This window comes from Protopterus annectens, chromosome 4.part0 (assembly GCF_019279795.1).
Source record: "Protopterus annectens isolate FY-2018-M chromosome 4.part0, PAN1.0, whole genome shotgun sequence".
In the NCBI taxonomy this organism is placed as follows: domain Eukaryota; kingdom Metazoa; phylum Chordata; order Ceratodontiformes; family Protopteridae; genus Protopterus; species Protopterus annectens.
In genome coordinates, this window is record NC_056733.1 from 1,051,640,372 (window position 1) to 1,051,664,595 (window position 24,224).

The window sequence follows — 24,224 nt, forward strand, 5'->3', positions numbered from 1 at the left end:
GGTATGAGGGAGTAGAGGATGCAGACTAATAGGTACCTACTCTTATTGCCACTTGGTTATGGAACTTGTTTTTTAATCAGATCTACACGAGCAGAGACTTAGTAGAATGTCATTCACCACCACTGGAAATATTTTGGCACTTTCAGATGAGGGGAAATGGTGTGACCATATATAAGGGTGAAGGAGGGAGTAACCTTTGTTTCTCTGAGACCCACGGGTTTCTAGAGGCAGAACTCTAATTTTCTAGTTGAGGTTAAGGGAAATGCGATCTCTTTTTGGAAATGCATGCTGACTCTGCAGCTGAGTATATTAGAGGTTTCCTACAAGTATTACTTAAATGCAAGGCTGAAGAGGTGAGCATCTGGAGTAAATATGAAGTTGGACACATGCTGCTGTGTAATTCCTCTAAGACATTTAGTGTGGACTTGACTTAGGTCAATTTGTTTAGGTTTACAGATGCTCAGATCCTCTGCTTGACAAAGAGAGAAACCTACCCTTCCATCAAATAAATAATGTACAAACTATGTACAGTTACTGATCTCTGCTGCCTAATCTGTACTTTTCATAATCTGTAAATGATGCATTATCCTTAACTACTGCCTAACCTACTACTTATTTTATAAACACCTTCCTCTCTATTTTCCCCAGCTCTTCAGCTTTTTTCTCCTAAGCTCACTTTGTCTACTGGCCCAGCCCTCCTGGATATCCAAGGCCATTCCTAGGATAGCAAGTCTCACTCTGTTTGCCTGACTCCCTACAGGGACAGTTCTATCTTTCTCCCACAAGAGAGAGTAAAAGGATTAAAGAAAGTATGTAACAAGCTACTATCCCTACTGCAATTTACTTGAGAAATTGTTATATAACTTGCCTGGTGCTAGTAAAGGATCCCAGCCAGAATCGCCTGCAGCCATACCCTTCTTACTGTGAATGCCCCTCATACCTGCCTCATCCCTGGCTCCTGTTTCCCTATTTCAGAGCTGCCTTCCTTCCTACACCTATTGATCTGCTTTAGTGGTTCCTCTCCTTACAAATTCAGTTTCTGTCCACGAGGTGGCAGTGTCTACCTATCTATAGCCCCTTTTCCCTCACTCCTTCCCATGCACTACAATAAAACATATAAATAGTCTTCTCTCTCTTAACTTCTAAACAACAGTTCTACCCATCTCCACCTCTGGAATCTGCCTTCTCCTTTCCCTCTGTACTGCACCCCAAGAATCCCATTAACCACCCTGCTTACCTTACTCTCTACTTACCTTCACCAGACTGATTGTTTTTCACACTGTCCTGCTGCCTAGCTTCCTTTGGTGTATCCCGCTCCATTCACCCTGTGGGCTTACTCCGCTCCCCTACCCTACCCCCAAATACCACCCACCCCCAGTGCATCTACACTTATACTCACCTAACCACTCCTACTTCCTCTCTACCTATTACACCCCTCCCCTTTCACCACCATACTCTTCCTAACTCCTCCCCCTACATACCACACCCCTCTCCTACTTACTCTCTACCTTTTCAACTCCACTCCTTTCTCCACCATCTTCTTCATACCCCCTCCCCCTATAACCCATCTCCTCATACTTCCCTTCATATTAAACAACACAAAATCTATCTCTAACCCTTTTTCCCTACACTACATATTCTATTCTATCAAAGCCTCAACATGCTCACAAAACGTATATCATACTCAATCCAACTACTACTATTTCTGAACCTTACCTCTCTCCACTACCTTACCCAGCCCAACTGCACTAATCACACACCATTATGTCACACAACCAGCTCACTCCCTTCAACTCACTTACACTCATTTGTCTCAATCTCCCCTGGACTGTATCCCATTAACAACCATCTATTTTTTCACTACAAACTAATTAATACTTGTAAACTTTCCAGACCCTCCCTAACCTTCAATATCCACACAAATCAGACTTTATACAGCATACAAACAAAGCAATCCAAACACCTCATCACCATAATTCAACACCTAATAAGCATACTTCTATCTGGAGATATACACCCTAACCCAGGACCTAGCATCACTTCCCCTACATCTAAATCCATCCTATTAACATTTCTAAATGCCCAAAGCATAGCTAACAAAAGCCCCAATCTCCACGCCTGGCTTCTCCACAACAAACCTGACATCTTAGCTATTTCTGAAACCTGGTTAAAACCTCACATAAAAGATGCTGAAATAGTACCACCAAACTACTCTATCATCAGAAAGGACAGGGCCAACAAAATGGTGGTGGGGTAGCTCTACTCTACTCATCCACCCTTTCCATTACTCCCTATAACAAACCCATCCCTCAATTCTCCAATGCAGAATTAGTATTAGCACTATTTCAATTAAATAAACACAAACACATTTGCATAGCCTCACTTTACATTCCCCCGAGAGACAATATCTCAGTACTTGAGGATATCCTATCTTGGCTTTCTACCAATATCAGTAATGAAACTATTATCATGGGAGACACAAATACTAATTGGTCTTCCATTCATTCCCCTACGCACCCCCTAAACATCAACCTATATAAGTACTCTCAGCTCATCAAACTCACTACCAGGCCCTCTAAAGACTTCTCCAGTGGCAGTACCCTAGACTGGATCTTAGTCTCTCACCCACACTACTACATTGATAATGGAACTCTTCCTGACTCCCTCAGTGAACACCTTCCCATTTTCACCAGGCATCTACCATCTCCACTACATGTAACTCATAATTACATCAGCACTCGATGCCTAAAAAACTTCAACCCTATAACCTTCTCAGATTCCCTAAAATCAATAAATTGAAACCCCCTAAAACTCTACCCCTGGATAATGCTGTTGCACACTACAATACAACTTTCCTAAAACTGCTGGATATCTTTGCCCCATTAAAAACCAAAAGAATAAGAAACAACACCGCCGCCTGGTTAACAAAAAACACACTAACTGCCATGCAACAGAGAGACAAAACCTGGCCACAGTACCAAAGAATCAAAACTCCCACCACCCTTAATGAATTCAAATCACTTCGTAATACAGTTAAAAAGCTTATCACAGCAGATAGACAGAATTACTTCTCCTTACTCCAAGATAACCATAAAACCAATCCTCAAAAATTCTGGAAAGGGATCACTACTCTCCTAAAACCTGGCTCAACAGAAAACCCATGCCCAGACCCAAATGCACCAGATATAGATCTGGCTACTCAATTCAACTCCTTCTTCATAGACTCTGTTTCCAAACTAACCTCATCTTTCTCTAATAACTCCTCACCCCCTACTTCTGCATCCTCACTCTTGTCTCCCACTTTATCCCCAGTCTCTCAACTCCCACCATTCTCTCTAAAACTCATTCCTACTTCTACCATACAAAAACTCCTGCAAAAGCTGAAACCATGCACCAATGCCCCCGATAACATTCCCTCATCCTTCCTCAGCATAGCTGCCGATGCCATTGCCTTCCCCATCAGCATCCTAATCAATCGCTCTATTCAAGAAGGTCTTGTACCCAAACTCTGGAAAATGGCTTACATCATTCCCCTGCACAAAGGATGCAATAATAACAATATTACTAACTTTTGTCCCATTGCCATCCTCTCTCCTATATCAAAACTCCTAGAGAAATGTATCCATCTTCAACTCCTTCCCTATCTCCTAGATAATAACTTACTAACTTCCACACAACATGGATTCAGACCCGGTCACAGCACCATGACTGCTCTCCTTTCCTTCCTGGAAACTGTAAATAAAGCCAGAGATTCTGGCTCTACTGTATCTACCCTCTTTCTTGACCTCTCTAAGACCTTTGATACTATCTCTCACAACCTTTTCCTGACTAAGCTGCCTAACCTAAACCTATCCCCTTCCTCTCTCATTTGGTTCACCAGCTATCTCTCCAACAGACAACAAGCTGTCAAGTGGAAAAAAGCCATCTCCTCTTTCCGTAACACACCCACTGGTGTCCCCCAAGGTTCCATTTTGGGTCCTCTCCTTTTCAATATATTCATAAATGATTTCTTCCACTCAATTCCTCATGCTAAACTTATTCAATATGCAGATGATTCTACAATTATCTGTGCAGCCTCATCCATCCCCACTCTCTTAAAACTGACTCAAGATGCCTTCTCTACCACAGAACAGTGGATAAAGGACAATCATCTAGCACTCAATGCATCAAAAACCAAACTTATGGTATTTACCCCCTCAAAAACCAACACCATTGATAGAAAACTGTTCTACGTCACTAGCCAGAATAACACACGTCTTGAACTGGTATCTAAAACCAAACTACTAGGAGTCCAGATTGATGACCAATTTAAATTCAATAGTCACCTACACCTAAACATAAAAAAAAACACCAAAAACTTGGCATGCTCTACCGACACAATCGATTCCTCACTACATCTACTAAGCTTACTCTCACTACTACATTCCTCATCCCTTCCCTCCTTTATGGTGCCCCTCTCCTAACAAACCTACAATCATCTCTCAAAACAAAATTGTCCTCTTGTTATAATAAAATTGCCAAATTTGCCACTAGCCACAAATCATCTACCCATCACTGTGTATCTCTCCACAAACTTAACTGGCTAGATCTTCCCAACTATCTCTCCTATACACAGCTCACTTTTGCTCACAAACTCATTTTTCATCCCTCCATCTGTCCCTCCCTCAGCTCTACCTTTAAAATGCACCTGCCACAAAGACTTCTAAGATCTAATAACCAAAACCTAATAGAGCTGTATAAACCCCTTCGCTCTCCAGGACAAAACCTCCTGTCCTTTGCCCTGGCACACCTATGGAACTCCCTTCCTCCCTCCATCCACATCACCACCAACCTCCCTGCTTTTAAAAAATCATTGCACTCACATCTAACATCCTCATGGGAATGCTCCTGCTCCCACCCCTCATAACCTATTCTCCACTCCCTTCAGGCAACTATATCATATATTACCAGACTCCAAATAATAAGCCAACTGCAATGACATGTTATTCTTCTCTAATCCTACTACTCCACTCAAGAAACTATATATCTACTACAGCAATGCTTTTTTTTTTGCTTAATGTTTGTTGGTCTTGAACCCACAAATGAATGATGTTGTAAACTGCTATAATCTTTTTGTTACAACTGTTTTTTTTAAGCTTTGTCTTTAACTTACAGATGATAGAAATTGTAAACTGCTGTAATTTTTTGTAATAGGAGCTTTTCTCCCCAGGACTCCATTGAAAAGGGATTCTTACTGGCCCAATGGACTATCCTGGTAAACCAACTGCTAATAAATAAATAAATAAATAGATAAATAAATCTCCAATGGTCCATTGACAAGGTGTAACTGAAATGCTAAGAAATTCAGCACAGAAAATGAAAATTTTAGTGACAATGGAGAATAAACTCTACCAAATGCCAGCATATAATATACCTTGCTTCGACTGCACCCTTCAACTTTAACTTTTCCTTTCCTATAATCACTACTATCTTACTTGTCTCCATTGAAATGGCCCTTCCAACTACCTGTGTACTATAAGGAAAACATGCATTGCACTCCCCAAAATATCAGTCTACTAGATAACCCAAAATAGGTTGACAGAATAAACATGACTAAAAATTTTGTGCATGATGTTTGTTCTCATCTAATCCCCCACCTCACTTCCATAAATAGTACAAGACTTATACATCAAGAGACATCGACTGCTAAGCCAACTTATGACCACATAAGGAGCGCATTGCTCAGTGCCTGTACTTACGATTTCATAAAGACTGCACTTCTCAGTGCCTCTACTTATGACCACATAAGGAGTGCATTGCTCAGTGTCTCTGCTTATGACCTCATAAGAAGCACATTGGTCAGTGCCTCTGTTTATGACCACATTAGGAGAGCACTGCTCAGTGCCTCTACTTATGACCATATAAGGAGAGCACTGCTCAGTGCCTCTACTTATGACCATATAAGGAGAGCAGTTCTCAGTGCCTCTATGAGTACAGGGACTTATAGGTCAGATAATCCAAACTAAAAAACACAACACATTTGAATGCTCATGATATCATCAAGACTAATAACACAATGGCACAATCAAACATGCAGTTAAGTAATAGTGACTTTTAAGAAAGAACACACAAAACACTAACATGAGCATTTCTGAAGAGAGAGGCAAACACCCTTACACTCTTCTCTGGCAGCTTCACGCCTGCATCTCCTATATTTCTTTATTCAGAGTTTGCTTTAATTTAGAGAAAATGGTTATTCAAGAGAAAAAGTCTTGCTGTTTCTCTAATAGTTTCAGAGTGAACAAAAACCTACAAATTAAAATAGTGTAAACATTGCTACAATATGTAGCACACATAACAAGAATGAGCTAACATGCTTGAACTAACTAGCCAACTAACTAACTAACTAACTAACTAACTAACTAACTAACTAACTAACTAACTAACCAACTATGTTAAGGGAAACTGGACTTTAGGTTTTATCTACATTATCGCTCCTTTGTATGAGACATTAAACCAAGGCCCCATCTGCCTGGACTGATGGTAGCTCAGGTGGATATAAAAGATCCCATGACATCAAAAACAGTATTAATGCCTTGGCCAAATCTTCCTGAGTCAGTATGAATAACCACACAAACTGTAGCAATGCAGACTATTATCCACAACAATGAAAGAATACTTAATACATTGCGGAATGAGATCCTTACTTCAAACAAACAGATACAGGATGATTTATGTTTCACACTACAAGAATATAAATGTAAATATGTTGGTATTTTAAAAGAAGTCGATGACATAGTAGAGAAAATGAAGAAATGTAAGTTTTCAAAATTAGATAAGGACTGCAAAGCACATAGGGAGGGCAGAGCTTACCAGTTACCCCTTCACATCAGAAAAAGGTAACAACACAGTTGGATAGTAATGTGTAGGGCAGGGGTCTGCAACTTTCACTATCAAAAGAGCCATTTGGGCCCCTCTCCTACCAAATAAAATTCATCTGGAGCCACAAAACCTATTCGACCCCTAAATGAAAATAACACAATGTATAAACTTTTATATATAGTTACCATACTATATATAAAAGAACTGTGTTTATAAGAGTAATATTTAAAATACATCCCTATTTTTGTTCCTTTGTTGGGATTTATATTGGTATCACTCAGTCTGTGTGTGTGTGTGTGTGTGTGTGTGTGTGTGTGTGTGTGTGTGTGTGTGTGTGTGTGTGTGTGTGTGTGTGCATGTGTTTGCGTGTGTGTGTGTGTGTGTGTGTGTGTGTGTGTGTGCACGTGTGCACGCATGCGCGCGCGTGCGCATGTATGTGGGTGACTCATACCTCTCAACCTCTTGCAAGAAATGTGAATAAAGCCATAAATAATGGGAGGACAAAGGCCCAAAATAGGGACACTTTTTAAATATTGCTCTTACAAACTTAGAAAGTTGATAAAATAACATGTTTTGCATTAGCATGAATTTTCTGAAGTCTGAAACTCAAATGTCTGTGTATATTTTTCTGACTTAGAAAGTTGATAAAATAGGTTTTGCATTAGCATGAATTTTCTGAAGTCTCAAACTCAAATGTCTGTCTATATTTTTCTGACTTCAGCCATCAATGATTTTCCAGAAAAAACACAATTTTATTAGAAACATACAAAAATACGAGGCAAAAATCAGGACATTCTGCAAAAATCTGTACAGTTACGAGGTAAGTGTGTGTGTGTGCGTGTGTGTGTGTGTGTGTGTGTGTGTGTGTGTGTGTGTGTGTGTGTGTGTGTGTGTAGGAAAATGCATGTTAACAGAAACTATTATTCAAGCAAGTTTATAAGTTTATAAGAGCAATATTTAAAATCCCTCACTCGATTGGTGTGTGTGTGTGTGTGTGTGTGTGTGTGTGTGTGTGTGTGTGTGTGTGTGTGTGTGTGTGTGTGTGTGTGTGTGTGTGCGTGTGTCATGCAGCAGAGTGGCCATTATTTTGCAAAGCTACAGGGAGCCACTGCAGAGGAGTGGAAGAGTCGTATGTGGCTCCAAAGACGCAGGTTGCAGACCCCTGGTGTGGGGCAATGATAATAGCATTGGTTTGGTTATTTAACCCCAGATTTGAAAGGTTTAACAATGAAATTAGTGATGATGGGGACCGTTTAGGCTATCACCCTTTCAGGAGGTCTTCCAGAATACAAAATCAAACCTCTTACCATACCTATGTTCAAGCAACATGGAACTAACCACAGGGACAGGTCTCCAACAGGAACAGGAGACAAAAAAACAGGAAGAGATTCTAATTTGTACTGACTCCATACCTTTTTCTATGGATAACAGTTATGGAGAGGCTGTGGATTTCCCTATTCACAGAGAAGGATGTGTTTATACAGATGACAACATTCATGTATTTAATTACCATGATTTAGAACTAAATATCACTCGTTTCACTATTTTTCGTACAGGGTTCACCTATGTCCCTACTAGGAGAGCAGATTTGAATGAACTACTTTTGGATTTAAAACTTTTTATTAGAAAGTTAAGTCGTGACCTTATTTTCCTTGATACTGTAGAAAACATTACTACTAATACTTCCTAATGCAAAATGTTATATACAATTCTGAGACACTCATTGGGAATGACATTAAAACTTTTATGGAAACCAAAAGATGGTTCAATAGTAACCTTTCCCAGGATGAAAGACTGGTGTTAAGGGACCTTAGTACAATAAAGATTTGAGGGTGGCCGTGGTGGTGCAGCGGTTAGTATTGCCACCTCACAGCAATAGGTTATCTGGTTTGATCCTCGGCTGGGGTGCCTTCTGTGCGGAGTCTGCATATCCTCCCTGTGGTCGGGGGGGTTTTCTCTGGGTGCTCCAGTTTCCTCCCACATCCCAAAGACATGCTGTAGGTGGACTGGAAACTCTAAAATTGGCCCTAAGCATGAGTGTGTGTGTGTGTGTGTGCCTTCTGTGGAAGGCTGGGTGCCGGGCTGGCAACTCGACACCATAAAAACTCCACTGCCAATCATGAGCAGACAGGTGATCCACTGTGGCGACCCCTAACTGGGAAAAACCAGAAGAAGTAACAATAAAGATTTGAGGATCATGAAGCTGGACAAGGGGGGAGAGGTGGTCATAATGCAACAGTGGATTTATTCAGCTAAAATATTGTAGTTACTGAATAGTGACTGCAGGTACTCCCAGTGTTCATGTAATGACATTTTTGTGGCATACAGAAAGCTTTATTTGGCTTTTGAAGATAATTTATTACAAGGTGCTATTGACAAGACATAGTATAAATCTCTCAGACTTCCTAAGCCTTTTATTCCTGGGATCTTTGGAATACCTAAGGACCATAAATGTGCTGCTGACTGCCCTTTAGGACCAATAGTTGCTGCTGCAGGATCAAAAACACACCCCCTTGCCCTTTTTGTGGATAAAAAATGTACACCTTTTCAGGGCTTACACAAACATATTTTAGCTGATTCGTGGGATTTTTTCCCAACTATGTTTTTATTACTCTCGATGTAAAAGACTTGCTCTCTGTAATCCCACATTCTGTAGAAGTTCGAAGTAATTTGCTCGAATTTGATTTTCTGTCCCCTAAGGATGTCAGACTGGTGATAGAAAACATTGAAATGGTACTCAATAGCAACTTTGTCTTTTCTGAAGACGAGTACTATTAGAAAATGACTGGTGTTACCATAATCACTGCCTGCTCCACTGTATTTGCCAATAATGTGTTGTTAAAGGGGGAGCAACATTTTGTTTTTCCATAACCTCATTTTAAAAATGTTAAAACATACTTTTCTTACCTGGATGACATATTTATTGTTTGGAAAATTCAGGTAGAGGACATTAATGCCTTTATGTCCTTTATTAATAGGACAAATGCATTTTTGTTTTTCATTCATACAGTGAAAATAAATGATGTACAATTTTTGGATGCTAGGATTGTGAGGGATCTTTCTAATAATAGATTTACTTCAAAATTATACAGGGAGAAAAACTTTTCCAACTCTTATTTACATTACAGTAGTAGTGACCCCTTTCACCAAAACAAAAACATTGTGAAAGGTCAAATGGTCCGAGCAGCCGAAATGACTTCTCTCCAGGACAATTTAGTGAATGAGTTTGATTACATTGAGACCCTGGTTTTAGCTAGAGGTTACCCTAAGACCCTTAATACCTCCCTCAAATTTGAAATATTACAAGGTTGGGGTGAAAACTGTTTATCATTAATTGGTTGTCCACAGGTTTCTTCTTTAGAGATAACCTCCCACAGTGTTGTGCACACTGGAGCAACCTCAAAAGACTCAAATGGAAGTGAACTTTTTTAGTTCTAAACTATAATCAGGATACAAGGGGTGTACAGATTATATTGAAATACTGGGTCTTATTTGCTGCAATGCCCAATAGCCCCAAAGTTTTTTTCTAGACACCTGATGTTTAGCTTCAGGAGAGGTTTTAACTTAAAGAACATTTTTGAAAGTAAATTTAGTTTTATTATTGAGGTAGATAATATAGTCAAAAAGGGTACTTTCATGTGTGGGGGGTGCCCACAATGTCCTTTCATGGTGAAATGTTCTGAAGTGTCTGCTCCTTGTCTGAACCTAATTTTGGGAGGTTGTAAGTATTTTAACTGTTTTATAAAGGGTGTTGTTTATTTATTTATTATTATTTATTTCCAGTTTGATTACCGGGGAGGTCCACTGGACCCCAAGGACCCATTTTCAGTGGAGGCCTGGGGAGAAAAGCTCCAAAAATACAAATTACAAAAATATGTAAAATATAAGTAATGCATTGAGGAGACCAGTTTGTACAATAGGAACATTCATTATTACAAATAGTCAAATACAAATTCACTATGGTTTTTCTAAAGGGTTATACAATTATAAAGCTATTCTTATATAGAGTAATTTGAGATAATGCATTATATATGCACATAGAGAAGAGAGTTAAGAAGACTTTTTGCATGCATTTGTTTTAAAGTGTGAATCTGTTTACAATATTTGCACAAAGGGGTTCAAGGTTAAATAGCTGTAGGACATTTTGAGTGCTAGGGTACACTCTAGGTAGGATATCAGTGTGTTCTTGGATAGTTTTTAGGTGGGGTAGACTATATGCACTGCCTCACATTTTTACGCTCTAGGTAGGATATTGGTGTGTTCTTGTATAGTTTTTAGATGGGGTGAAGACAGGTCCATTTCCATTTAGTGGACAGATGTTTGAAAAGCTGAGTTTTGAAATTTTCAGAGTTTGCTATTGTTCTTAGAGAGGAAGGGAGAGAGTTCCAAGCCTTGCCAATAGTGAAAGAGAGGATAAGTTGGCCAGCTGGACTTTTAGGTTTGTTGATAGCAATCAGGTTTTGATGTTCAGATCTGAGAGTTCTATTGGGGATGTAGGATGGAAGGATGTTAGCTAGAGCAGGACAGTTAGTTGGATGAAATATAAGTTTGTGTGCTGTGGTGAGCTGCAGATAGTTTAGGTAGTTTGGTAGTTCTAACAAGCTTAGGGATTGAAGGGAAAGGCAATGATGGGTGGAATTTTTACTGTTGGAGGCAAATTTAGAGAATTTGTTGCAGCAGCTTTCTAGTTTGGAGGTGATAGAGCATGACAGGTTGGTTAGGAGAGGGGCTCCATATAATAATGAGGCCAAAAGGTAGGTAGTGGCCAAAGTGTGCCTGGTGGAGTGAGAGAAAAAGTGATTGTTCCTATATAGCATACCTAGTTTTTGGTGGGTTTTCTTAATATTTTGTTGACTATGTATGTCAAACTTAAGGAATTCGTCGACTCTAACACCGAGAAGTTTGGCAGAGGGAACCACTTCAATAGTGGAGTTGGAGTGACTAAGGACTTTGAAAGTATCTTTATCATAGGAGTAGAACTTTCTGGGGGAGAAGAGGAGAATTTTGGATTTGTTAGCATTAAGGGAGAGGTGGTTTTGGTGCATCCAGTTTTCAGTGGTTGAGAAAGCAGCTTGGGTTTTGAGGAGCAGTTCAGAGATGTTTGAGGCAGAGCAGACTAAGGTTGAGTCGTCTGCGTATTGAATAATTTTGGCATTGGGGATAGCAATGTGAAAGTTATTAATGAAAATATTAAATAGCATGGGTCCAAGGATGGATCCCTGTGGTACACCAGTTGGGGTAGGTAGGAAGGAGGAGATGGAGTTTCTCCATTTGACTGCTTGAGACCTGTCTGATAAGTAGCTAGAGAACCAGGATAGAGAGTTAGATGAGAGATGCAGGTTTAAGAGGTGAAGAAGAGGGTGTTTATGGGAAACAGTATCGAAAGCTTTAGAGAGAGCAAGCAAAACAGTAGAGACCAGGTGACCTGAATCTCGGGCTTGATTGATAGTTTCTAGGAAGGAGAGTAGAGCAGTGATAATACTATGGCCAGAGCAGAAGCCATGTTGGGTTGGTGTAAGAAGATGGTTTGGGGTTAGAAAAGGCATAAGTTGGAAGTGTATGCACTTTTCTAAGATTTTAGAGATTGGTGACAGTAGAGTGATAGGGAGGAAATTTGTGATGTTGGTGTTCGTGCCTCCTTTGTGAAGAGGAAGAATATAAGCTGAGCGCCAAAGTTTGGGGACTTAAGATTTCTTAATAGATCTATTGATAATGATGCTGATTGGGAGTGCTATCCCATCTGCAGCACATTTTAGGAAAGTGGAGGGAATATTGTCAGGGGCATTAGAGCAGGGTTTAAGTTTAGACAGAAGTCTTTTTATAAAGTTAGTTGAGACAGGTTTGAGCTCGAACCTGAGGGGAGGGTTATTGGGGGAATTGGAGGGAGAAGCTAGGGGAACAGATGGGTTATTGATGGGGAATGTCTTGGTTAGGTCAGATATTGTCTGTATGAAAAAAGAGTCAAATTCTGAGCATAGTTCTAGGTCAGATTTACTTGGATCAGGACAGGGATTATTCTTGGAGCCAGGATTAAGAAGAGAGTTTATTGAATTCCAGATTTTCTTGGGGTTATTGTTATTATTAGACTGGAAGTTGATGTAATAGGATTTTTTGTCCTTAGTGATTTGTTGTTCTGCTTGGTTACGTAGTTGCTTATATTGGAGCATGGTATTGTGCAATTTATTGTTTTGGAACAGCTTCCATAGTTTGTCCCTTTGATGCATAATTTGTTTAGTATGTTTAGATAACCAAGGAGCAGTATTTATTTTTACCCTTTTATTTCTGATAGGGACAAGAGAGTTTAGCATATCCAAGAAGATAGATTTGAAGTAGTTGATAGCAGCATCAAGAGGGAGGGTTTTAAGGTCTTGCCAGTTCATTTGTTTGAACAGGTTTGAGAAGGTTGTAGGGTTAAAGTTACTAAGATTATGAGTTAGGATGTATTGATGTTGGTGAGTAGAAGAGTTGGTAGCGCGATGAATAAAGGCTGGGAGGTTGTCACTAATAGTATCAGGAATTATTCCAGAATTAGTGATTTTATTTGGATCAGAGACTAGGATCCAGTCAATAGAGGATCCTGGGGGGTTAGTTTTGTTGGGTCGAGTTATATGGTGTATTGTTTGAGTGAAGTTGTAAAGGTTGCTGGCTTGGGAGGGAGAGAGAGAGAGTTGATTTTGTTCCATTCGATATTTACATCACCTAAGATGTATGTTTCGTACTTAACTTTAGTAGATGCCCATTGGGGAATGTCTTTGAGGATAGGGATATTGTTCCCAGGGGAGATATATAGGGCAATAATACAGATATTTTTGTGTCTATTTAGTTTCAGTAGTCCAGCTGTAAGTTCAGTATTTTTGAATTGAGGAACTGGAATGTGGAGGGGAATTACAGTAAGTGATTTAGAGTAGGCTATGGCAGAGTCACCACCTTTTTTAATTGGTCGGTCATTTCTAAGAATGTGGTATCCTGGGGGAATTATCTCTGAATAAGAGATATGGGGTTTAAGCCAAGTCTCGGAAATGGCTAAGATGTCTGGTTGGTTATGGGTTAACCAAGCCTGGAAGAGGTGGACTTTGTTATTGAGACTCTGGGAGTTCATGGTGAAGATTTTCAATGTGTTTGGGAGGGGGGAAGATGGGTATGGGTAATTATTGTTAGCAAAGAGAATGGGACCAGGGTTGGGGTGGATATCTCCAGCTAAGAATATGTTGTTGAATGGAAATTTAGGTTTACAGATTGAGAGTTTAGTTGGATGTAATGTTATTTTGTGCATAAATGTATTAGCAATAGTGGAGAGTAAGAGTTAGGGTGAAGGGAGAGTAAGAGTTAGGGTGAAGGAAGTTTTTAGTGGATGTTATTTTTGTTGGTGGGATTGGATAAGCAAAGGAAGAGTATGATCTGCTATAGCATGAAGGAATCAGAAAGAGAAGGAGGAAGCAGGGGACTATGAGCTGCTGGGGGATTGAGGAAAGCATGATTATGCAAAGGGAGAGAGACAGGAATGTCAGTTGAAGTAGAGAGTATGTTTGAAGATGAGGACAGAAATGGGAAAGAGGAGTAGTTTGTCTGAAGTTATATGAAGGAGGCAGGAATATAGTTGTGAGGGATGTGGGGAATGGAATATTGAGGGAGATGTGATGGAGGAGATGTATGAGAGGAGAGGGAGGAGTTGGGTAGGTGGAGTGAATAGGCAGAGGCTGAAGTTTGGTAAATTAGACTGGGTGGATTGAGAGCAGTTGTAAGGCAGGAAGAAGAGCTATTGGGTAATTTGACTAGGTGGGTGGAGAGATGGAGGAATAAATGTAGGAGTGCTGGGGGCGGGTGAGATTTGGGGGCAGGGTAGGGGAGCAGAGTGAGCTTGCAGGGTGAATGGAGCGGGTTCAGATAGGTAAGGAGGACAGAGTCTGAGAAAACAATCAGTGAGCAGCAGGCTACTGCAATTCACCTTACTGGTAAGTAATGGTGAGTGTAGGTTGAGATAATCTGAAGTGGTGATGGAAGAGGGGTAGCAAAGGGCAGAAAGCTGAGGAGTGCAGCAGGTAGACTAAGAGGTATATAGGCAGCCTAGTACAACAGAGTTGTACTTGGGAAAGATACAAGGAGACTAAGAAGGGTGAAAGTATAAAACAGGACTAGTAGAGGGATCTTGCCTGGAAGGGAAAAAAAGAAGTGTGTAGGAGCTATGCTGGGGGTGGGGGAGAGACAGAGTTCAGAGATAGCTATTATGGAGGGAGAGGTAGGGGCAATTTACAGTTATAGGTGGCTAAGCAAGGCCAAGAGAATGTGTTTATGCAGGACTAGGGAGGGGTATGGCTGCTGGGTAACCTGGCTAGGTAGCAGATTTTTAATACATATAGGAAATAGATTTGAGAAGGTATCAGCTTTACTACTTGGTAGGGGAAACACGTACTTTATTGCTTCCCAAGGTAACAGGGTTCTGATGTAGGACAGCAAGTAGCTTTACTACTTATTGAAGAGGCTGCAATTGTTTGCCTGTGGTTCTTATTTGTCACTCAGGGATGGTCCTTTAGTCTTAGAGCAGGATTAGATGGTAAGAAAGCTGGGAGGGTTGGAGAGAAAAGAAAAAAATAGAGTGGAGAGAAACCTGGTTAATTTAGATACAAGATATAGGCATTTCAGTCAGCACAAATATGCAGCACATCGTTCATTTCAGTGAAACAGCCTTCTAAGTTAACATGGCAATGCAAGCAATTCAGTTGGTAGACTAACCCTTAACACTTATTACAATATAGGTAACAGGCTAGTTTTGTCTGTCACTCCTTCTATGTTGGCAAGAAAGAGCAAGCACTGAAACAAACGGTGTATGAACACCTATATGAGATTAATAGGAAGATGGACACCAGCACTCTGTACAGACACACTATTACTTGCAAGTATGCACATTTCAAGTTATGGGTGTTTGAACAGGTTACACCACATTAGATAGGAGGTGAATGGGAGAATAAATTAGAATACCGCAAACTTATTTGACAGTCATGGTTGAACGCCTGTGTAACCCCTGGACTAAATGACCACCTATACTTAGCCCCTGCATTTAAATTAAGAGCATTGAAATCCTAATTCCCTATCTAATGTTTCTTAATGGTTTTCTAATGTGTTCCTTTAACGTGTTTTATAAATAGGTAACAAAAAAGTTTAATAACACTTTTACATCATGGCTTTTAGTTCTGTGATTACGGTTTGACTTGGATTTCTCACAAATGTAATTTCTAGATCATTTTAATACGATTCTGCTTATGGAATATAATATATTTACTGGTTTTATTGGAGTGTTTTAACAGTCTGTTTTTATTGCAGTGGTTCTTTAAATAACGTATTGCTTGTTTGAAATATTTAAATATTTTATTGTTCACCTAATACTGTTTGGTTTTAAGAGTATTTAAATCTTGTCAGGTGAATGTGCTTTCATTCTGAAGAAGTCTGCATTTGAGAGATGAAAGCACTAAATCAACTTACTTTTAAGTTCAATAAACTAGTGGAAAGAAACAGCATCTTGGTCTTCTGTGGGGCTGCCAGCCTGGGCATTTAATTTCTGTTTTTAATATGACTACCCCCTCAGATATCCTGTTTAAAGAGGGTGTTGATCCAATGGGACTAATCTGGTTAACAAAGCAAAAGAAATAAATCAATATATTAAGAAAGTATACATTTTCCCCTCCCATTAATGAAAGCTAGAAAATGGTCAAGGAAACTAACTAACTAAGTAATTTCTAACTTTCATTAAGGAGAGGGGTGAATGTATAGTCTAACATGGTCTCCCAGCCCAGGGGAGGGAAACACAAACTACCTAGACAACTGACCATGCAGAAGTTAAAGATTCAAAAACACAAGTCATGCAGATTACAGACTATTGACTGAGCTGATAAAGGCCTTTTTTAATCCATAATTAAAACAATGATCCTGAGTGTACAGTACCTAGTCAATGTTTGCAATACAGGCACTGGTTTTGGTTAAGGGAATACCCTTGCCTTATCAGTAACTGAAGAATCATTAACTGCTCAGTCAGTCAGAGAAAACTTTACAGATAAACATTACTCAAAATCAATGTTTCATACTTCATTTTATGTCAACAGAACAAGGTATCTTGTAGCAGGGAAAAGCAAGGACATGCCACCCACCTCTATATGGCTATCAAGACATTCCTAGCAAAGTGCATTGTCAGTCATGGAACTACTCTGGAGTAAAATTCCTTGCCAATAAAGCAGCTTTCCTCAATTACATCTTTCTCTTACTTTTAGCTCATAACAGTCCATACATTGTTTCTCCGTTTTCATTTCTCTTTTTCTATTCATGGTTCTATATAATCTGTCGTTAACATTCTGTGCATGGTTTTGATTTCAATGTGGCAGAATTATATAGCAAATATTAACTTTTATAACCCCATGATCACTGCACATCAATGATGGTAAAACTTTACATGAAGCAACAGTAATTTGTTTAGGAATACAAACAATGTTTTGTATGTTCCATTCCCTGGTATTTTTTTTTTTTTATGATCTGAAGCAATTGTTGTTCCTGAGCATATGTTGTGAATAATTTCCTTACTTACATTGTTGAATCAATATTACTCCAGTCTTTGTCTGGTAAATTTAAGTTTCCAGCCACTATTATTCTTCACTTTTGTGTTTCATGCAAAAAATGTATGAAGTCTTCTAGGTCATCCCGACTTGACTATGGTGGTCTACACACTCCAACAATTGTTATATGTTTCAGTGTTGCCTTAATTTTCACAGTTACATAATGTGTAGTATATGTGTTATCACTGAACATGTAATAATCATAGATCTCATAACTACCTTTAATTCCTATCATAAAAGCTCAACCTGATTTTTTTTGTTAGAATGTCTGTTAAGTGAAAACATTTATTCCCTAACAGAACTGGATTCCAGTTATTGTTCTTTAACCATCAATCTTGTGGGAAAGTAGCAAATTTTTCAGTTAAAAATATATGTGTAATGCTCCTAGCATTAACAAGCATTAGAGATGTATCAGATGTTGATAGCTGAACTGTTAAATTTTCAACCTGGCAAAAAATCCTGCCTCGTGTTTGTCAAATTCTGTAAAATATTGGCTGCAAAAATTTTCTTCCCTGTTCTTGACAAGTGCACTCCATCTTGTCTGAACACATGTGTGCATAATATTCGGTTCAGGTGCTCTACATGTTTCGATTTTTTAAAACAAGACTTTTTTATCATGTATGTATTTACTCAAAATATATTTTCATTCATGGTGACATGACTTTTCTGTCTGTATGTGGTTTGTGAAAAATATATCTTAACACCTTTACAAGCTGTCAATTCCCTAATAACAATCAGAGAGACTTTGCAGATGAGATCATTTGTACCAACATGTAAAAAAAAACAAAAAACAAAAAAAAAAACAGATCCACACTTCCTTGTATTAAGGCATTCTAAGGCCTGCCTCGCATTCTCTCTTTTTGCTCCTGGCAAGTATAACACAATTTGTTGTTCAGTATCTTCTCTGCAGATATAAGTATCAGTTCATCCAATAATTGAATCTCCAATTACAAGAATATCTTTACTGATCAGATCTGAGGAATCTTCAACTTCTATTTCAGTAATAGCTGCTCTATCAATTGTTGCAAATCAATGATCTTCATCACCATTAGTCATATTCATCCCACTCTTTGTATCTCATATTAAATTTTCAAACATAAAATTCTCATCCAGCTGCCCTTGTACATCCACAGCTTGAGCCATGTTGTCATCTTCTGTCTTTCTCCTCTCTTCTCTTAATTTTCTTCAATCCTTCCATGTTCTGCTTTGATTTCTTACTTTTTACCTACCCCTTGCCTTGTTTTTCTACATTCTCTTTTGGAAAAATAATGCTTTTTTGTAGACTGAAGGTTTTCTAATAGAAAAATGTTATCAGTCCCTGTAATCTGTGTGTTACATAACAAAGATTTGTCCTTTTAGGATGCATTCTCTTTGCTTTGCAGACATTTATCCGTTTCTTTTTCTTCCCTGTTATTTGTTGTGAACGTATTCCCTTCTTTCTTTTCTTTTTATTTTCTTGTAATTTCCTAATTAATTTCCTACTATATGCTCTGAATGTTCATATTGCTGAATATTTGTATCCAGAATTCCAAAGTTGTCAGTGGCATTATCTTGTTTCGTAGGGGTTGAATGATCTTTGCAGACAGCAGACACATCCTTTCCTAAATGTGTTCTATTTGCTCTTTGCATAACATTATTTATCTCACCAGTCCAGTGATTAATATATGTAACAATGGTTCTCTAAGCCATGCCAATTGCACATGTGCAATCATTTTCAGTAAGTCTAGATTTATCACTAATGATAAGAAAATCATCCAACTTTTGATATGAGGAACATAGATCACCAGAGCTATCGGGTGTTTCATTTAAATCCACATAGCATTTATTATACTGTAAAATATGTTTGTGCTTTAACAAATCATTAATGGCATACTCATTTAAAGAATCCATATTTAACTGCAAATTAATAAAAAATAAATAAAAAAGTAATCAGAATCAGTAATCACAGAATTCATAGAGAACTTACATCAACTTCTATGAGAATAATCACATAAACAATATACAACTAAATATTAAGTACAATAAAGTCATAGATATGGAGGTGTTAGTGAATTTCAAGTGAGAAAGGTATAGTTATAGTAAGTAGGTGGTCATTCATATGTCTTGAGGGTTGTGTATGTACAGTTACAGGTATTAGATAGATAGTTTTTTAGATTGGTCTTGAAACTGGAAAGGTTGCTAATATGTTTAAGGGATAAAGTTCCAGGAGTGGGCTACATAGCTGGAACAGAGAGAGGTTACTGTTGACAAGTGTGGTTTGTAAGTAGTGAGGATCATGTTGCTTTCAAATCAAAGTGGCCTATCAGGGATGTATGTGTGCAATAACTCTACTAAGGCTTTGCTCCACATGCAATAAATCTACTATGGCTTTGCTTTCTTCAGGTTTGTACATTTTGTGGACTAGGAGTATTTGGGTATAAGTGAGCTGCTTGGGTAATTTAAGGCAATCAATTTGTTTTCTGGTTCTGTTTGATGAGTCAGTGGCAAATTTTGCTATTTGCCATTTTAGTGTTATATTGGTTTAGTTTATTTTGGATGGAATCTTGAAGGTTAAGCAGTACTGGGAAGCCATATAGTAAATTTGGAAGTAAGAGTGTAAAGGCCAGGAGTTTCCTGAATGAATCAGTTAAGTAGGTTTTTTTGTTCTATAAAGTGCTGCTAATATTTGGTGAGTTTTTTTTTTTGAGAACATGTAAGTGAAATGTCAAGTTATCATCAATTGTCATGCCTAGTAGCTTGGTGTGGGGGATGACTTCTATAGAGGTATTATCAGATTATGTTAAAGATACATTTTGTTTGAGGTGTGTAAAGTCTTTTGGGAGGAATAGCAGCAGCTTTGTTTTTTTTTTTTGATTGAATAGAAGCTGGGATTTATTGATCCAGCTTTCAAGAGATGAAAATGACTCTTGGCTAAGGTATTGTAGAGTAATTATGTTACGAGCAGAATGGAGTAATGAGGAGTTGTCAATATATTGTATGAGGAATGCTTGCTATTTGGTAGAGTGTTGGATATTGGCAAATATGTTTAAAAGCAGTGGTCACAATATGGAACTGGGCAGAATATCTGTGTTTACAGGAAGAAAAGATAAGTAAGAATTAATCCATCGAACAGACTGGAGTCTACTGGAAAGGTAGCTGGAGGACCAGCTGGTGGAAGTGTTTGATAGGCCAAGTGAAGAGAGTTGTTTTAGAAGAAAGCTGTAGGAAATGGTATTTAAGGCCTTGGACAGATCCAGAAACATGGCAGAAATGCCTTTGTCTCTGGCTAGGGTAATAGTGTTGGTGAAGTTTAGTTGTGCTGTGCTGTGGTCTGAAGCCATGTTGGGTGAGGGTAAGGAGGTTGTTTGTAAACAAGTCATTAATTGACCATGGATGCATTTTTCAAGGATTTTCAGAAGTGGGGAGAACATGGTAATGGGTCTAAAGCTAGTTATATCATTGGAGTTATATCCTTTGTGAAATGGGATGATGTGAGATTTTTTCTATAAGGCTGAGACATTTGATTGTTGAATATACCAATTTATGAAAATGGATACTGGAAAGGAAATTGTGGTGGCTGTTATTTTAAGAAATCAACAGGAATTTCATCTATATTGTACTCCGTTTTGTTGTTTTAGGTATTCTTGATTGTTATAGATACTATTTGAAAGAAGAAAGAGTGAGTATTAATGAAAATGGGAGAATTTTTGAACATCTATTCTGCAAATTGGAGTAATAAAGTTTCTTGTCAAGCTTGATCTGGCATTTGGTTTTATCTTATAAGTATTTATAGTGTTGCAGATAACCCAAATATACCTACCATTTTTGGTGTTCCCAAGATACATAAGGACTTGAGTGACCCGCCAATGCATCCCATAGTAGACACAAGTTCTTCCATCACCTCTACCTCAGAAAAATTTTTGGATTTCCCCAAAAAAGAGAATTGGATAAATTCTTTTATTTAAGTAAGGATTATTTGGACCTTGGAAAAAAATGTAATGAGTTAATATTTGATGAAGTAGTAATCTTTTAACCACTGATGTAAAAGATTTGTGCATGTGTATTCCTCATGACACTTGCTTGGAGTGGTTTATGGACCTCTTACACAAAGAAACCAATATACCCCAAGTGAACTAGTCCGTTACTTTAAAGTCTGAGGTTAATACAGGATTAGAAATGACACAAGACACCAAGGCTCAAACTTAACAATTTATTGAACAAAAACTTACTAAATAAACAGTAAAACTAATACTAAATAATCAGAAAAACTAATAGATCATGTACTTACAAGCATATGCATAAACAAAATCATCTTTGCCACTGATAGGGAGACTTCAATCCTATCCAGTGCAACTATCTGTTCAGTCAAGGCAAGGCCGACACTGGCAAAATGTCTCTAAGCTCAGTTCAGGCTGGTGCTGTGATCAAATCCGGATGATGATGATTTCCATTTTAGCCTTTGAGCTTTTATAGTCTTGAACAAACAACAGGGTCATTGATCACAAGCTCATCATGAGTTGATGGAATATTGTAGAAAAATATGACATTACAAGCTCATCATGAGTTGATGGAATATTTTAGAAAATTACAGATCATTTCCTAAGTTGTAAACAAGTCTCGTAATGTCTGGTCTTGTGCCTTACTTCCCTTTTTCAAAGAACAGTTAGCTCACAAACTTGTGATATAGTTCCTCTTTGAAATCCCCACATTCTGGTAAACATCTTTTAAGCTGATAAACAACTTATAGGTTAACAAAAGTTCAGTAATCAGTAATCAGTGAGCAAGGCCTGCTCTTAAGCATATTGTATTGTTACAATATTAGCAGCATATAGTGAGGTAGTGGCATGTCAGATCTAGCAATGATCAATCTAGCAATAATTAAACATACACAGTGATATGTGGCTCGAGGCATAACAAAAACTGGTAGACTGTGTGGATCCGTCACACCAAGATAAAATAAACTTTTTAGTTGAACTTCCTTCGTTAGTATTATATAATAATTACATGTTTTTTAATCATCAATACTTCCTTCAAAGTAAGAGAGTAGCAATGGGGGTCAGTGTGTGGATTGCTGTATGCAAACATGGTTATGATTGAATGGAAAAAGAGATTTGTTTTTAACAGCCCATACAAGGACTCCTGGTCCCTATACACTAGCTACCTGGATGATATATTTATTGTATGGAAGAGTAATTTGGCTAAGATACCTAATTACTACTTAAATAGGACAACAAATTATTCAAGGTTTACCCATGAAATGGAAATTGATTACATTTCATATCTTGATTTAATTACAGTGAAGCATTACAACAAAAGGAAGTTTATATCTAGGATGTTTAAGAAAGCCATGTATTCTAATTACTTCTTACATTACACCAGAACCCATCTAGCCACCCCCCCAAAAAAAGATGTAGTAAAAGTCCAATTTTGCACGCTGAAAGAATGACCACTCTTTTTGAAGATTTCCTAGTTAAATGTTATAAGATTAAAGCTATGTTAAAAAAGGGGCTACCCCAAGGCTTTTATTGACAATTCATTCCATGAGGTAGTTCATAAGAGAAAGACTCATCATTTTACCACAATTCTGAATAAGAATAGCATTGATATTACATGTACCAAAATGCCTGCAGTTGTGCACTCGTAATTTTCAAGTTTAAAGTACAAAAGAAGTTTTATTACCACCTTTTCGGTTGATAATGAACTTATTAGGTCAATACTGTACAAAAACTGGTGTGTGATGAATGAACTTTCAGAGATTAATATGAAATTTATCCAACAGGGCTAGAGGAGAAACCACTCAAAATATGGCAGGCTAAGAAACGGCAACTTTAATGTACATAGAACATAAGTATAAATGCACCAACTAGTACAAGCATTTTCATCTAATCACTCTTAGACTTCTAAGAGTGATTAGATAATAACACTTGTACTAGTTGGTGCGCTTATGCTTATGCTCTGTGTACATTAAAGTTGCCATTTCTCAGGACATCATATTTTGAGTGGTTTCACCTCTAGCCTTGTTGGATTTATTATTCGAGTATTGATTGGGGCTTGTTTTCTCTCTTTTACATTGGTTATTAATATGACATTTGATGATCACCCTTTGATGGTGTTCAGAAAAGGTTTCAGTTTAAAATCTTTTTTTTGAAACACCTAATAAATTGAGACTTATATTTAAAAACAACAAGGGAATGTTTGAGAGTTCAGGATGTAAATATTATAAACACATCTTGGTTGGGAACAAGTTTACTATAAATTGACAAGTAATTAATATTCAAAGAAAATACATGTGTTCATCAAAAGGGGTTGTTTACATCACATTCTGCCAGTCTTGTACATGTTTCTGCATCAGGAAAACTAAAAGGTTTTAAAGAATAGGCTATACAAACACTTACATATTAAAAACAGAAACAATAACAATGCCCTAACAAAAACATGTTGTGATTCATCCTGATGATTTGTTGTTTTTATAGTTTAAGTTTATTATAGTGGAACAACTTGCTGAAAATTTGAGAGCTGGGCCTTGGGGTTTAATGTTAGAACAAAATGTACTTGCCTGGCAGTTACACTTGAAATGCTGTTTGCCATCCTGGGATTAATGGAACTGTGCCTGTTTCGTGCTTGTTGAAATTAAAAGATTATCACAGATGAGTTATGCTCTTTTGAGAACAAGTTTTTTTTTTTTTTTTCGTGCTATTAGTATAATGTGTGATTTTTGTAGCTTTAAGTTTATTTATATATGTTTTCTTAGCAACAACTTACTATTTGGATACTATGTTACTTTAA

At 38.0% G+C, this 24,224-nt stretch overlaps 1 protein-coding gene across 1 annotated transcript in view; it reads left to right on the forward strand.

The window, feature by feature from the left end:
• The window catches only part of SPOCK1 (SPARC (osteonectin), cwcv and kazal like domains proteoglycan 1), a 2,429,073-nt gene that overhangs the window by 648,239 nt on the left and 1,756,610 nt on the right, over nt 1-24,224 (forward strand). The window lies entirely within an intron of this gene.